The 15,661-nt window shown below is 38.2% G+C and overlaps 1 protein-coding gene across 2 annotated transcripts in view; it reads right to left on the reverse strand.

Moving 5' to 3' along the window:
• CDH12 (cadherin 12) overlaps nt 1-8,825 on the reverse strand; it is a 579,148-nt gene extending 570,323 nt beyond the window's left edge. Inside the window, exon 1 of one of the 2 annotated variants that reach the window (XM_068670857.1) lies at nt 8,424-8,825. The gene's annotated coding sequence lies outside the window, so the exon portion shown is untranslated. The remainder of the gene's footprint in view (nt 1-8,423) is intronic. The other variant, XM_068670854.1, reaches the window with a different exon arrangement.
• Between the last annotated feature and the right edge of the window lie 6,836 nt (nt 8,826-15,661).

Raw genomic sequence — 15,661 nt, forward strand, 5'->3', positions numbered from 1 at the left:
CAATTTTGCCTGATAAAGGGCTTAGCAGCTGAGAGGAAGACATGTTCCTGGGGAACTATGGGGGGGAGGGAGGGGTTAATTTGGGAGGGGTATGCATAGCAGAACTTGCTAGGTGATGGAGAAGTAGGTAATCCTAACACCTGAGAGCTCTTTTATTTGCTTCTAGATGACAGATTATATGCTTCCACTTTCTTCACTTTCACCTTGAAAAGTTAAAAAATATCTATTACTGTCTCCCTTATGACTGGTGTTTTATAGCTGCTCTGAGTATACTTTTAGTATTTTAAGGGCATCAGTCTTGCACTTCTTGCAAATTCCAGGGCCCCATCACAGAATAGCTTTGACAACACTTTCTAAGGAGTAACAGAAGAAGATATTAAATATTACTACATATACTGTTTTGCTAACTTCTTTGTTGGGACATATTTTGCTTTTGATACATTCACTTAATATAATAATTTCCTTCACACTTCCCCAAAACTCCCTGAGATTTGCACCTGCTGGATTGAAATTCACTGTGGCACACTGTTTTTACTTCTGACAAGGGTGGCCAATTTTCCTCTCCAGTCACAGCTTCAGGAAGGGCATTCATATTCATGTTTAAACAACACGGTTCACTCTATGGCCCTGAGAACCAAATCCAGTGAAATACCATTCTTCTGCATAATAATGAAGTCCCCTGAACCACACAGACATTTTGCTGAATGTTAGGCACTAGAGGAAGCTACTGCATTAGCCTCTTCTCTAAATTCAAATCCTGTCTTACACTTGTATTTCTGGAAACTACCTGATGATCTAATATGAATTGCTATGAAATGTAAGTAGCATATCAACTTCTACAGACAGATTTTTTTGCCCTTATACCACTCAGGATTGTATAGAGGCAATGGACGAGCACTTCTTCGTGACTTCCATTTGATCTAGTAATAGAATAAAAGCACAATTTCTCAGCATAAGGGGACAACCAACAAGTTAGAAAAGAGCATACAGAAAGCAACACAACTGTTTATGCTTATATAGGAATATAATACAAAACAGCTGCAACTTATACTGTCACCACCTTCTCTGTCCATCACAGACACACAAACAGCAGTATAAATTAGTTCTTTTGAGCTACAGTCTGTAGAAATTATAGTCACATTAACCTGAAAAGTTCATTGTTATCTTCTGGAGCATGTGGGTGAGTTCTCAAAACTCAACATTAGTTTTGTATTATTTCCCCCTCTTGCTATACCTGATAGTAGTTTTTAGGTCGATGAAATAAGCCTCTGCTCCCATCACTAAGAACAGATAATACCATAGTATCTCAAAAAAAAAAAAAAAAAAAAAAAAAAGTGAACTAATAGCAATATTTTTGTTATGGTATATTTTCTGTAGACCTCACTCCTATTTACATGTACCCACTTACATTCACCAGGAAACCATCTCTATGTGCCACTCACATACAGCCTTCAGCCAATGTTGCAGCTGGTGACAGTACCAAGCTTTCCATGTGTTAACAGAGTTTGACTGGGTAAGTAGGTAAAAATCTGTGTTTCAGTACAGGAAGTTCACACAGTAAAGTGCATCCTCATGAAGTGATACGTGGGTGAATATGTCTGCCTTGGAACACAGAAAAAAAACGACATCTTCCAAAACAGTCACTGGAATACAAAGGTACTCTCCTACTTACTTCTTGCTGCCTACTTTCATATGTCCTTATGCACTGGAGGGGATATCTCTTGCTGTGAGCATGCAATTTAAATGAAGCGCTGTGTCCTTCAAGTCACACCACAGCCTTCCTTCCACACGCTCACAGACTTGATTTCTCATTCATATGCATGTTTGTGTGTAAAAATTCTCCTGACAGTGGGCCAAAAGCACGGCTTTAGGTTTCAAGTAGGATACCTAATGCTTATGAGTGGATAAAGAAAGAAAATACACAACGGGAAGGTCAAATCCTTGACCTAAAATGGAGCTTATAAATTAAGAAAGGGCAAAGATAGATGGTAAGGAAGGGTCAGACTGGTATGAAACAAATGACTCAAGGGTATGTCTTACACTTCAGGTGAATCTTCATTAAATGTGCATGTTTCTATTAATTTGCAGTTAATTAATCCTTCATTTTCATGTATCAGCCCAACCAAGTGGGGATGTTAGACAGCAATAATTTCATAGGAGAACCTGCTTGCACAAGGCTTGCCATCTAAAGAAAGAGGGTTAGATCCCAGCCATTCTGCTGACTGCTGATCCACTGCCAAGGAAATCCACAGTGCTCTTCCATGGCTTTCCTTAACTGTACTAATTGTAGCTCCTAAGAGGAGCACTACCAGCAGGTACGTAATGAGCAGGACAGCAACATGGTAGCAGGTTCTGCCTGGCCTAATGCCCATTATTTGCCAGTAACAGAACAGTAATATCTTTTTGACAAAGGGAGTCTCCAAGCAAGGTTAAGCCAGCTTTATTTCTCCTCTCTGCTCCCAGAGAGAGAAGGATCAACCAAAACTGAAGCCAGTTTCTAGAGGAATAAATAATTACTGTTGGAATGCAACATGAAAGATGCTGATGAATCAAGCCTGTCACACTAGTTCATTGAGCTGTCTCTTCAGTGAATCATATCACTTTATTTCTCTGACAGATACCAGAACCAGGGCTATTTCCATTAATGCCAGGAAAGTTGAAGCAAAGAGGTTTTATTCAACTGTAGTTAGCTAGAAGAAGAGAAATCAAACCTAAGTATTTTAAACCAAGAGTGGATTTCAGTACTATCTTTTCCCTATCTACCATCATTATATTTTCATATGCAGTTCAACCCATCAGATCATTAACACATTCTTTGTGAGACTCACTTTGTTATTTTGAAGTGTTTTGATTCTGCTCAAGTCATTTGCAAGGTGCATCTCTAATTTCACATAAGTCTCGTTGTATTTCATGCTTTTGTCAAAGTTTTCAGTGATTTATATAAGAAAAAAATCTACAAAACAGAACTGAAAAAGAGACTACCTCAAGGTTGAGGGTGCTGCATAGCCTGCAGCTCTCAGTACGAGGATGTTTTTGGAGCATTCTACTGGTAAGTGACAATGGGAACTCAAAGACAGTAAGTGCAATAAGACCATCTACTTTGAAGCTCTGGCTGGAGCATCTCAAAACTCAGTTTATAAGTACATTTTGCTGTAGGTAGTATGAATCTATGTATTGAGACAATGAAAATAAAAACACAATGCAAAGCAAAAAAAAAAGTATGTAATTGCTACAAGAGTTCAAAAAAATATATAACCATAATAAACTGTCATAAAAAGTTTACTGGATCTGTCAGGAAAAGCAATCCCTTTTTGGTGTTAGCAAAGCACCTATTCCAGGGTCTCTTCACAACAACTTTCACTGGATAAAAGGAAACAAATCAGTCAAGTTAAAACTATAAAGAACAATGAATTTGGGAAAGAGGATCTAAAAAAACAATGTGCCCAAGACAGGATATTTTACTTATGTTTTAGTCAGTAACAATGCAGACTCTTCAGTAATGAGAAATGATTAATACTTCATTGTACTTGTCAGGAAAAACAAGTACCTACTTTAAGAGGGAGATTCTGAAAATCACACTGGAGCACGTGGAAATCGTTTCTTAATATTAGGTGAACTCCTTTGTGGCATCCTGAACTGAGACAGATGTAACCAGCTGTTTGAATTGAGGCCTCTGAATAGCAAATTGTATTAAAGAGGGATGACTGAATAATCTACTTCATCACCCTGTTTTTTACCTTATATAATACCCTGCCAGATTTATACAGTGGAATCTGGCACTATTATAGTACAAAATAATGCTCATTTGCAAATATACCCCAACATATCACTTCCACCAGTTACAGGACATTACTGCTATGGCAGGCCCACTTATAAGATCACACAGCTCCTAACTCTAGACCAGTACAAGTGAATATTACAATTAATATATCACAGCAGAGCCTAGGCTCTTTCTCCCCATAGAAGACTTATAGGAAAGTGAAATCTAGAGTGGGAAAACAGAAAGGCTATCTTTTGCGTAAGATGTTTCATTTCAATCCCTTCAGTGAACAGTAAGTTGTCCAAGAAAAAGCAAGGATCTCATGATATTTTTCTTAACACAGTTATAACACTGAACACTTCAGGCAACATCTCTTCTTAGGAGCATTTGGCTATCCAGTCTTTCTTGACACTGTGCTCCATAACTCATTGCTTAGTGATACCTTAAACATGGTAAGTGCTATATTAACTCAAATTCTCTTTTCCTTTAAAAATGTCTCATAAAAATGTCCCTGTTTAACAGGTTTGTATAAGCACACCCAGACTTGTGTACACATAGAAATGCTTTAAGTGGAGGCATTTTTCTGAGTTATTTTAAAAAGCAGAATAGTATTTGGCCTCATATAACAAGTACCATGTTCCAGATCTCTCAAAGTGCTTTGCAAATGAATAGCTTGGAAGCCAACCAATATAGTGATTGTGTAGGTAAATACATATCATTTGAAGTGGAGCAGATAAATGTAGAGGAATACAGTTTCTTGTCTTAACACACAAATAGAAAAGTCATGGTTAAATTAAGAAAAATCAAGATAGTATGGAATCAATGTTCATTTTTCATGTTCTGTTTCTCACCTGCCTCTATTAATGTTTGCATTAATTGTACTTTTAATTTGCTGGTTCAAACACATCAGCTGTCAGAAAGGATTGCTGATGTGGAAATGAAGTGGAATTATGAAGACGTAATTTTGATCTTGTATACATGCATGTGTTTTGTGGTGTTTTTTTTTGTTTTTTTTTTGTTGTTTTGTTTTGTTTTGTTTTTAATGTATTTACACTATAATCTAACTCACCTAGATTTCAGAAGAGAATGACACTTCTACTGGAGTTATTCAACAATATATTTATTTTTGCTTTTTTTTTTCTTTTTGTCTGAAAATTATTCAGAAAACAGTATAGTATTCCCAAAAGCAAGAAACAGAATTGCTTAATAGAAATACAAGTGATTTTTTTTTCCAAAACATCTTGACTGTGAATTGGACAACTATCATAACCTAATCAAAATGTAAGTCGTCATCACAAAACAATTTCACACTATACTCACATTAATTCTACTATTACTCTACTATTAATGCTATTATGTGATATTAAAGTACAAGACAGAACTTTTATCAACATTTTATTACTGTTAAATAAGCACTTATTGATGTACATTGTTGGAATCAGAACTGAAATCATAGAATATCTGAGTTGGAAAGGACCCACAAGGATCATCTAGTCCAACTCCTGGCTTCCTAAAGAATCACCCCCAGAAAATAAAAATAAAATAAAAAATTCAGACCAGTGTATGACAAAAATACAGCTTCTAAAGAAAAGATATCCATAAAAAGCTATTTTGTTTCTTTGTCGTAACAGTTTCAGACAACTATATAACATCTAGAAACTAAGAACACAGATATATCTTTACAAGCATAAATATAAGCAGCAGCAATATATTCAAGATCAACAGGTGTATCTCCCTGGGCAGACACTGTCATCTTCAGAATGATGTATGTACAGAAATTATTTTCATACACCTTCCTAAGTTCCTAATTATGATAAGCTATGCCACGCACGAGAAAAAAGTGTTCCAAGTATTTTGCTTGTTTGTTTGTTTTTGTATTTTAAGAGTCAATGGGTGCATAAGAAACCATGAGCATTGGATCAGTTTTCTAGTACAACGCATGCGTGAAGGAAAACCCCACACTCTCCAAATGAGATGGCTGCACATGTTTCTGTGGCTGTACATACAGCAGACACAAGTCTGGATACCCACCCCCTCCACTACAAAGACAATGCAAATTCATACCCTCACTTTATGCTCTCATTTTCACTGTAACATTTTCATTTTATGTGTGCATGTCTGAATAGCTTGGAAAGGTTAATATCAGACAGAAAAATCCTATGAGGATGCTAGTTTACCTGAGTGCTGGATGACTATAAGAATATTTGAAGAATTTGACAATGCTTTGCACAGTTCTGTGCAACCTACCCACTTCATTCATTCTGCAATAACTGTTTACTTACTTAAACACCTTTTCTAAACCTTTTATGAAGCATTTATAACTACACCTTTAAGATAGCATGATAGAAGTAAGCAGATAAAAGCAATAAAGACAGAAACATCATGCAATTCTCCTATTACACAGGTATAAACAATTTCTAAAACATTCTTGTGCAGGAGAGTATTTAAAATGTTCCGAATAGTGAAAAAGCTGTCATCCTAAAAATTACTTAAGGAAAAGCAATTTAGGAATTTGCCAGCCTATAAAATTTTAAAATCAACTCTAGCGCTACCATTGAACTAATGGGTTATTTAAGGTTGAAAGAAAGCAAAATAAGCATTTGCTTTCCTTCTGAATACTCATTACTAGTCATCTTTTTCTTCAGAAGAACAAAACCTCAATTGATGGATACAAAATAAGAAACTGCATATAGCAAGGCAAGCGTAACATTTATATTTGCCTTTCTGTTATCTATTCTATATTGCATGTCACTGCAACTGAAGTAGTATTTCTTCATATACATCTGTTAAACATTAAAAAAAGGCAAAAACAAACCCACAAAGTATTGAGTATTTGCAGGGAATTCTGTCTACATATTGTGAACAGAGAGGAAACTGTGGGAGATCATATTATCTCTGTCTGGTATACCATTCAACAGAGTAAACAAATACCAGATTTGACATTGAGAACAGTTCCTTGTGTTTTTTTTGGGGGGGAAGGGTCTGGTGAGGGGCCACAAATCAATTCAAATTAAGTAAACTCATGGCAAAATGTTATATATATACATTGTCTGTGAGAAAGACAAATAAATTTATTTTTTAAAAAATAATTTCAACATAAAAAGAGAATCTTCTCCAAAACCTTCCCCAAAAGAGAACCTGTTTTCTCTGTGTCCCCTCTAAGACGGACCCGATCCCAGAGAAGTGCCAGATACTGAGTTCAATCAGCTGAGCTGGACACCTTCACTCCGTGTGCCGAGATGTTCCAGAGCACTCAGATCAGCTCAGCAATTAACTGCTTATGACTTCTGCACCGCAACCATCTGGCTTTCAGATCTGGGGAAGTATTTTGCAAGAAGCCTTGAAACCTCTCAACAACATGCTGTGATCAATGAAAGCTCTAGTAAGATGTTCAGAGAGCTGAAATAAAGACCTCCTGACCAATTTGTGCATTTCCTAAAATCCTGTATTCAGGGAAACATCTCAATCCTGATCTATTTTGTATCTGGAATGAAACCACATACACAGCAAAAGGTACACTGTCAGAAGACCTACTTAGTATTCCTGTATTGCTAGCTTTTTTTTGTGATATATATCTGAACTTGAAAATAGGGAATAATTCCCAATAACCTTAAGTGTTCCTTGATGCCATCTAGCACTAAAATAGTCTGCCTTCCTGTTTAGCTCTGTATGGACATTTGTAAATATAGAAACAAACGCTGTTAACCATATATGCAGAAATTACCACAAAGTCCATCACCACCACAGCATGCTTTGGATACACAAGAACCATGCAGCCTTCTTAATCTAAACTGAGTGTTTGGAACTGAGACACCAAAGCCACAAAGCCATCCAGATTCAAAGAGTATGTGAAATATTTATCAAGGTAAGTATCTTCACACTGTTTTGTTACAGGCACGCTCACAGCATGATTTATAATTCAGGGCTAAACTCTTCGTTAAAATGTTTGTAGAAGGATTATGTATGTCCTACTGTTCATCACATGACTCATTTGTAGAAGATGAACTTGAAACATTGCAATAATAAAACATGTATTGCATTTGAACATCTTGTATGTCAGGGCTGCATTTGACTTCTCCCTGCCAAATTATTTCTGCAGTGCCTTTTTTTTTTTTTTTTTTTTTTAAGGGAGGAGGCTGCTCAGGTGTTTTCAAAGTTGCTTCAAGTCAAATTCCCCCTTCTTACCTTCTTTCTTTTAATTGCACCTTAACCCTTTAAACGTCAACGCTGCAGAAATCCCCCCCCCCTTCCTTCACACGCACAAAAAGGAAGGAGCGTTTAAAAAAAAAACCCAAACCTAACATGAAAACATGTCAAACAGGTTTGTTTCAAGTTTCCCACCGTCAATCGCTGGTTCTCCCCTCCAAGCGGAGGGCTCCCCGGCTGTGCCCGCCGTCCCCGGCACCGATCCCACTCCCAGCCCACGGCGGCCGGCCAGCCCCGTAGCTCTGTATGGGGTGGGCGCTCACCCAGCGGGATGCAGGCGCAGCCCCCGGCCCAAGTTTGCAGAACTTGCCCAAGTTTCGCGGGGCCGGGCCGCCTGCCCGCACCACCCCCGGCGGCTCCCCCTTGCTGCGGGCACCCCACAGCCAGCCCCACAGCGCAGAGCCGGCTCCCCCCATCCATCCATCCATCTATCCATCCATCCCGGCCGGAGCCCTACCTGCTGCAAGGAGCCGCAGCAGCAGCAGCAGCATGCACAGCAGCAGCAGCGTGTACAGCAGCAGCAGCAGCAGCTCCTTTTCCTCTGCCGGGCGATCCTCTGCCCTTGGCGGGTCCCTCCGCGCCCAGCGAGACCCCGGAGCAGCCGAGGCAGGTGGAAAGCCCTGGTGGCTTCCTGGCAGGGCTCGCTCCCTTCTCAGAAAGGGCCGGCCGTGGCTCCCCACCGCCCAGCCGGCTGATCGATGCCTGCTCCTCGGCAGCAGCCCCGGCTCCGCTGCGGCTGACGGCGAGCAGCCAATTGCCGGCGAGACTCCCCTCCCGCAACCCCCTCCCACGGAAAATTTTCCCCTTTGAAATGTTATGAGTTGGGAAAAGTAGTTTTAACCCCTTGCTTCAAAAACACCCGGCCCTTCTGGAGCTCCACCCTGGCTCTTGGATGCTTCCTGCGCGGGGAAAAGCTCGGACTGGCTGAAACGTCCCCCCTTGGGCTCTCTAAGGCTTCAGTGGGAAAGCCAGAGAATCTCAAACTGCGGTCAGCCAGCTGACAGGATGATGCCTTTGCCATCCAGTAGGTGTAATGCATCACAAAACCGAACAAAAAATTCCCGAGAAACTACATTACAATCTATCATCCAGATAGCATCATCGTTCCTCCCCCCCCCAGCCTTTCTGTATTTCCAATCATAAAACACATCTGAACTGCAATCAAACATTAAATAACTTAAAATGTGGCATATGCAGTCAAAAGATGCAGTCAGGAGAGAGATTTTTCTTTGGCTAGTGCTGAAATTTATTTTATGGATAAGGTTTTCTCATTTCATCAAGAATGTTGAGTACTTTACATTTTAAGAAATAACTTTACTCTTACACCCTCAACATAAAAATGCCCCCTTCTTTTTGTTTTCTTGGTGCTTATTTGTAGGCAAGAACTGTTGTGAAAGAGGTAAACTCTGAGAGACTGTATTGCTAAACCAAGAGCAAAAAAGCTACATGGGTTCTTGTAAAGAAAACATTTGAAAAGGACTTAAATTCAGAGAGAAAAGATGGATAAAATATACAACCACAGAGGTATATTAGCCATACAACCCTAAGCCTGACCCCTTTCACGTGGACAATGTAGTCTTCATAACATTTCAGTATCTTCAACTTCGTACTTGCAAATTAGGCAACCAGCCTAGTAAAAACACACAGACGTTTCCTCTGCTTAGCTGATAGAAGTACAGTGCTACGTATAACATGGTGCTCAGTTGTCAGAGACGGACAGATGAATTACGCATACATGCACGGATTTTAAAGTGGCAGGCAGCAACTCCATTAATTTTAGCCAAATAGGGAAAACAGGCTACCTGTGCAGTGAAAAACAAAGCAGCTCTCACGCAGCAGAGGAGACCTTCCTCTCAGCTCACCCATCTTTCCATGGCCGAAGCAAAAAGTAATCATCTACTTCAGCATCACAAAGACATGATGCAGAGAGGTTTGGCTTCTGGATAGAGGGCCATTTGCAGCCTATTAGGATAGGTCACAGGACATGCAGAAGAAGCCTGGGGGAAAGGGTAGGTTGTCAAAACAGCCACAGGAGGTTAGGCCAAGCTACGACAAGCAAAGTTTCTCTGTCTTAGCCCATGCTACACGCCATCTTGCAGCTGTTGATGTGCAACTCTGATATTTGCTGAACGTACATTTAATACCAACCAAATTTCTGGTATGATGTGAAGCACAGCATCACTAGTTGGTCGAGGGAGGTGATTGTCCCTCTCTACTTTGCACTGGTGTGGTCTCACCTTGAGTACTGTGTGCAGTTCTGGACACCACAGTACAACATTAAACTGTTGGAGAGTGTCCAGAGGAGGGCAACAAAGATGGTGAAGGGACTAGAGAGGAAGATGTATGAGGAGCAGCTGAGGGCACTGGGCACAGTCAACCAGAAAAGAAAAAAAAAAAAAAACAAAAAAAAAAAACAACACATACACTGAGAGCTGTTCACGCAGACACTCTTAAGAGTATTCTTTGCGAAGAAAGGTAATGGACTCCTGTCTTTGGAATGGAGAAAGTTGAGAGTGCTGTGACAGATTCAAATAACTCTGAGGGACTCAACAAATCCAACAATTTCTTTTCCTGTCCATCATGTGAATAAGCCCTGAAAGTGTCTACGGTCACTGTACTGTAGAAGTGCACTGATGGAGGAAGAGAGTATGATATACCACACTTAAAACTAGGAGATCATTGGCAAGTATAATTTTCATTGTAGTCATTCCTATTAATTGGTGGCAAGAAAAACTTTGCTATACCATTTCCTTTTATGATAACATAGAGGTGGCTTTAAGAAGTTCATTAATTCTAGCTATTCCCTTAAAGTTGGAAGTACCAAAATAAAGCTTATACTATCTGTAAAACTGCTGCAACATTCAGAAGCTTTTTTTTTTTTTTTTTTTTTTTGTAGCTTTACAATTGTATTTAAAGTTTGGCAATTGAAAGACCAAAAGAAATCCTAAAAAATGGACCAGTATCATTTACAAAGAAACATACAAGCCTTTGCAAAGCCAAAAAATTAATACTAAAACAAAACAAAACAAAACAAAAAAACGGTAATTTTAGTCTCCAATTTTGCTCTGTTTATCTGTCACAAAGAAGTGTATTTGTTTTAGAATTTAATTTGTTTAAAAAATAAATAAATAAATCCTTGAAATACCAACAGCTTGTTTCCTTGCCTCACTGTAAAATAGAGATAGGGTTACTTACTTATGAGAGAATAGTCATTAAATTTGAAAACAGTCCACAATGTGTAAGATGGAGAAGGACGCATTCAGAGGAAATGAGATCATTCCTCCTTTCTGAAAATGACCTTGCTATCCAGTAGAAATATACACGAAAAAATCCTACCTCTTAACTGTCTTGCTAATCATTTAAGTGTTTGTCCAGATAACTCAAGCCACCTGCTTTCTTTGACTAGATGTTTGGCATTTCCTTGAGACCTTCTTAACATTTATGTTAAGAAGATAAACTGGACAAATCCCCATTATGGAGTCTAAAATAAAAACTTCTCATCCAAACTGAGATTAAATCTGAGATTTTTAGACTTGCAGCCTGATGTAAGCACTTTTATATGAATAACTGTATTTATTTATGGAGATTCTTATTCACCTGATTGTAGGTGTTACAGATATAGAAGGGTAGCTGGTTGATATAGTAATTTGTATGGAGAATTAGCTCATCTACAGTGTCAAACTAGGATTAAATACCCAAGTACTGCATGTCAAAGGTAAAAGAGATCAGCAATTTCACAGGTGGATCTTGTAAATCAGTAAATATGTGTATGTGTGTGTATGTATAAAATAAATAATAAATAAATAATAACTTTTCTAATTTCTGAAAATTCTACAGTTAGACCTGCTTAAACATAAACCAGTACATTACATTAGTAAAGCAGTAACCTACCTCTTAAGCGGTGCACTACAATGTTTATCAGTTACCCATATAACCATAAGACTTCTACTTTGACTGGAGTTAACAATTAGACACTGTTATGGTGACACCTAGAGAAAACCAACTGGAGATCCAGCACTGGAGACCCAGCTAGAGCTGATCAGTGTTGGAAGTCCCATCCTAGGACAGCAGGCAAAGGCAGCAACAGTGGCACCACTCTCAGCTGATCCCAAATCTGCCCCAAAACTCCTCCAAGGATGGTCTCGGTCTCTCAACTAGCCCCCTCCACTCCTTAGCAAGGTTATCAAGTTAAAGGGTTTCCAAATGTCTAACTTAAATGTATCTTGTTGAAATTTAAGTCCTTTGCTTTTTGTTGTATGTATTGTATGGTTTAGTATAATGTGGATTATTCTTTTCCTCTTTGGTATGATATTTCATATCTTACCTGTATGAAATAGAGATACATCTTCTCTAACAATCCCCATTCCTTCCATCTCTCTTCACAGGACATTTTGCTTCCCAGACTCTCATCATTCTTTTTTGCTCTCCTCTGTTCTCTATTCAGCAGATTTCCTCTTCCTAAAATTAAATGCTGAATACTGAATAGAGTACCGCTGCTGTGCACAGTGCTGGTAAGGCACATCCTGAAGATTATTAGAAAGGTAATGCCTCCAAATTTGAGTGCTGTCTTTATGCAGGGTCAATGTTATTCTTCTCTCTGTCATGCCATTATACTAATAATCAGTCCCTTCTCCAAAGAACCTGCATTTTAAATAAAAAATGAGCGAGAACTCACAGATGCTATCAGCACAGCAGCACGCTATGAATGTAACAGTCCAGGCATGGCCAACTGTTGCAGAGTCATCAGCAACATGGGAAATGTCTGAGACTACACAGGATGCAATAGTGTTTGCACAAGTCATTTTGAACTTCTTGCATTTCTCGTTACACCCTTCCTCGTGGCTTTCATTTTGCTAATGTCATTGTCACTACCTTTGTCTCATTCAAATTGCCTACTTTCCGTAATGACTGTGTGTGTAACTTTTAGGGCTTTCTATCCATTTACCCACTGGAAAACTAATCTTTAAGACACAAACCATAACTTGTATGACAGTTTCTAAACTGCCGATTTACCTATTTTTTCCCACTTTACAAACTATGCCATTTCTTGCAGTGTGTTCTGTGGATTTGTTGATTTCTTTATCTTGTATTTTAGACAATGACATAAGAACTGGTAGGACAGGAGAGTGCACTTCACCATCTGAATGATTTTCTTTGCTGGTGATTCCAGCACTGAGTCAAATTTTGCCTGTCCTGCTGCTGAAAACATAAATGCAGCATCAGGACACTCTTCTTGAATCCTTCCATTGATGTTTATCTCCATTTAATACCTGCCTACCAATCCAGTTAGTCTTGCTCTTTATGACCATCGTCAGCACATGCACTCTTCTACTTGTTTACTTTCCAGTAAAAGTCAGATTTTGATGCATTTGTGGAAGCAGTAAGCCAGGCACTGTCATACAGCTAAAATCATACAGTTTTGATGCCTGTCAAATTGATGTCAACTAAAACCCACCCATTAAAGCTGGCTGTGTATAAGCTTAATTGGCATCACCAGCACCAAATGGACTGCCAACATGAGAGCAACTGTGAAAGGAACTGTAGTTTATAAGAAATACCAATACTGAGAAAAGTTATGTCAGTCACACAGATGAGAACTGTATAGTTATCGTCGAATGGAAATCAGCCTTAAGGTACATACAGCATGATTTTGTAAAATATTTAATTTTTAAATATCTATACAAACTTTGCTTTTAAATAATGCACTATGTTGATCTACTCTTCCTACGTGTTAAGTTTTCCACATTATGTATTTTGATAGCATTGTTGAAACTGTTGTGTTCTAGCAAGTTATCATTGTTTTCTTCTGGGGATAAGTACAGCTCTGTAAATCGTTATCACTAAACTTAGAATCTTGCAAGCTTTTTCACAAGAGTGCAATTATAAATCCATACATATTAATGTCATCCATTTTTAGTCATTTCTTATTTTACTGCTTCTCTAACGAGACAGTGAATTTATTTCAATGAAAGGGAAAGTTATTATCCTGCAACTCAGAAACTCTTTGTAAATTCCCATACAATACGTTTTTCTAAACAACAAATACTCTGTCCTTAAAACAATGTTATATTTTGTTGTTGTTTCTTTAATTTATAAGGCATCTGTTAGAAAGATCTTCTCTTTATTTGCCATGGATTTTAAATTACACTTATCTAGGTAATTTATACAGGCAAGAGTACTGACAACTAGTTTTCTCTCAAGGAAGACAGTAACCTTATGTACGTTTCCAAATAAACAGCAGTTCTCTACATTTGTTAGAAGTATGAGTCTTTCCAGGCTAAGATTACAGATATGTTCTCAAGAGCCCTCATCTCCATCATGTGGTTAATACAAGTACTTTACACTTGAATAACAGTTTTATACATATATATCTTAAATTAGTTTTTAGAGCAGTAAGCAGAACTATTTTCATAAGGAACTAACAGCGAAAAAATAACTTTGAAATAAAAATTATGTTCTATAGGCAAAATATAGGTAAGAATTACAGTGCTGAACTGGAACAGAGAGGCAGAGAAACAACCCTGATTTGCCAGTGTCTAGAATCTCTGAAAAATGTCATAGCTCATACTTGCTTGTAAGTTCCCTTAAAAAGAGCAGCATACATTTCATATGCACCCATTTAAAATATTTTAATATCTACTGATGAAACTGGATGCAATTATTGTGATCTCAAAAACCAACACTGTTTCGCAAGTTTCTTGTAACTTTTGACAAGTCATCTCATTTGCGTATCTCAGTACACTAACCTGCGAAATGGGAATACAGGCACTTTCATCAAGATATAAGCTATTATGAGAGAAAATTAGATATGTTGCATAGTTAAGTATTAGATAGTGGGTCACTGAAAAGTGACAGACAATTCCCATCCAGCAAAAGCTTTTTTTTTCCCTGGCAATCAACTTCTTAAAAACCCATTGAGTCTAAGCATACATATGCTGCGATAATGTGCTGCCCCGTGGGTATTCGGGCAACCTCTTCAAAGGGCATGAATTTCAACTGAGTCCTTGTTTCCTCTAGTCTATTCACATCCAGTTTGTGCTCTAGCATCAGTCAACCTGAACAGGAGAGTGCCCTTCCTTTTTATTTCTTGTATACCTGTATCTACATCACCCTGAAATTCATTACCCTCTCCTCCTAAGGCTTCTGGAGGTGATGAGATTTATCAGCCACTGGATAAGTGAATACACTACATAGTATAGTAGTATTTCATTCAGTATTCTCCACAAAGATGCCTGAGAAACATCAAGGGACCTCCGACCCCTATGTTCACAAAGCATATGTTCACAGTCCACAAAACATCTATTAGTTGGGAATTATTTTTTCGATTCAGTACCTTGTTTACTGCTGATGTACATAGGGTACTGAATCCATCTATCCATCTCTTTCACTGAAAATAGGCTACTACTGCTAGATTAAAAAAAAAAATAATGTTGGAAATAAGAGGAAAATTCGCAAACGATCCTTCACAGCCCCTGCCAAAAATAAATAATGAACATTCCTAAGGCATAGAACAGACTCAAATTAATATTACAGAAAAAGAGCAAGAGAAACATTAATCTCTTTTTCAGCTTAAACTGTATGCTTATACTATCTTAGCATGTAAAAATTATTACGGCTAGACATATTTACCATTTTAAAATGTTTATGGAATTTGTTTCAACAACATTTCAGTACTGTCCACACAAATTCTGTATA

Source organism: Anas acuta, chromosome 2, assembly GCF_963932015.1.
Source record: "Anas acuta chromosome 2, bAnaAcu1.1, whole genome shotgun sequence".
Classification (NCBI taxonomy): domain Eukaryota; kingdom Metazoa; phylum Chordata; class Aves; order Anseriformes; family Anatidae; genus Anas; species Anas acuta.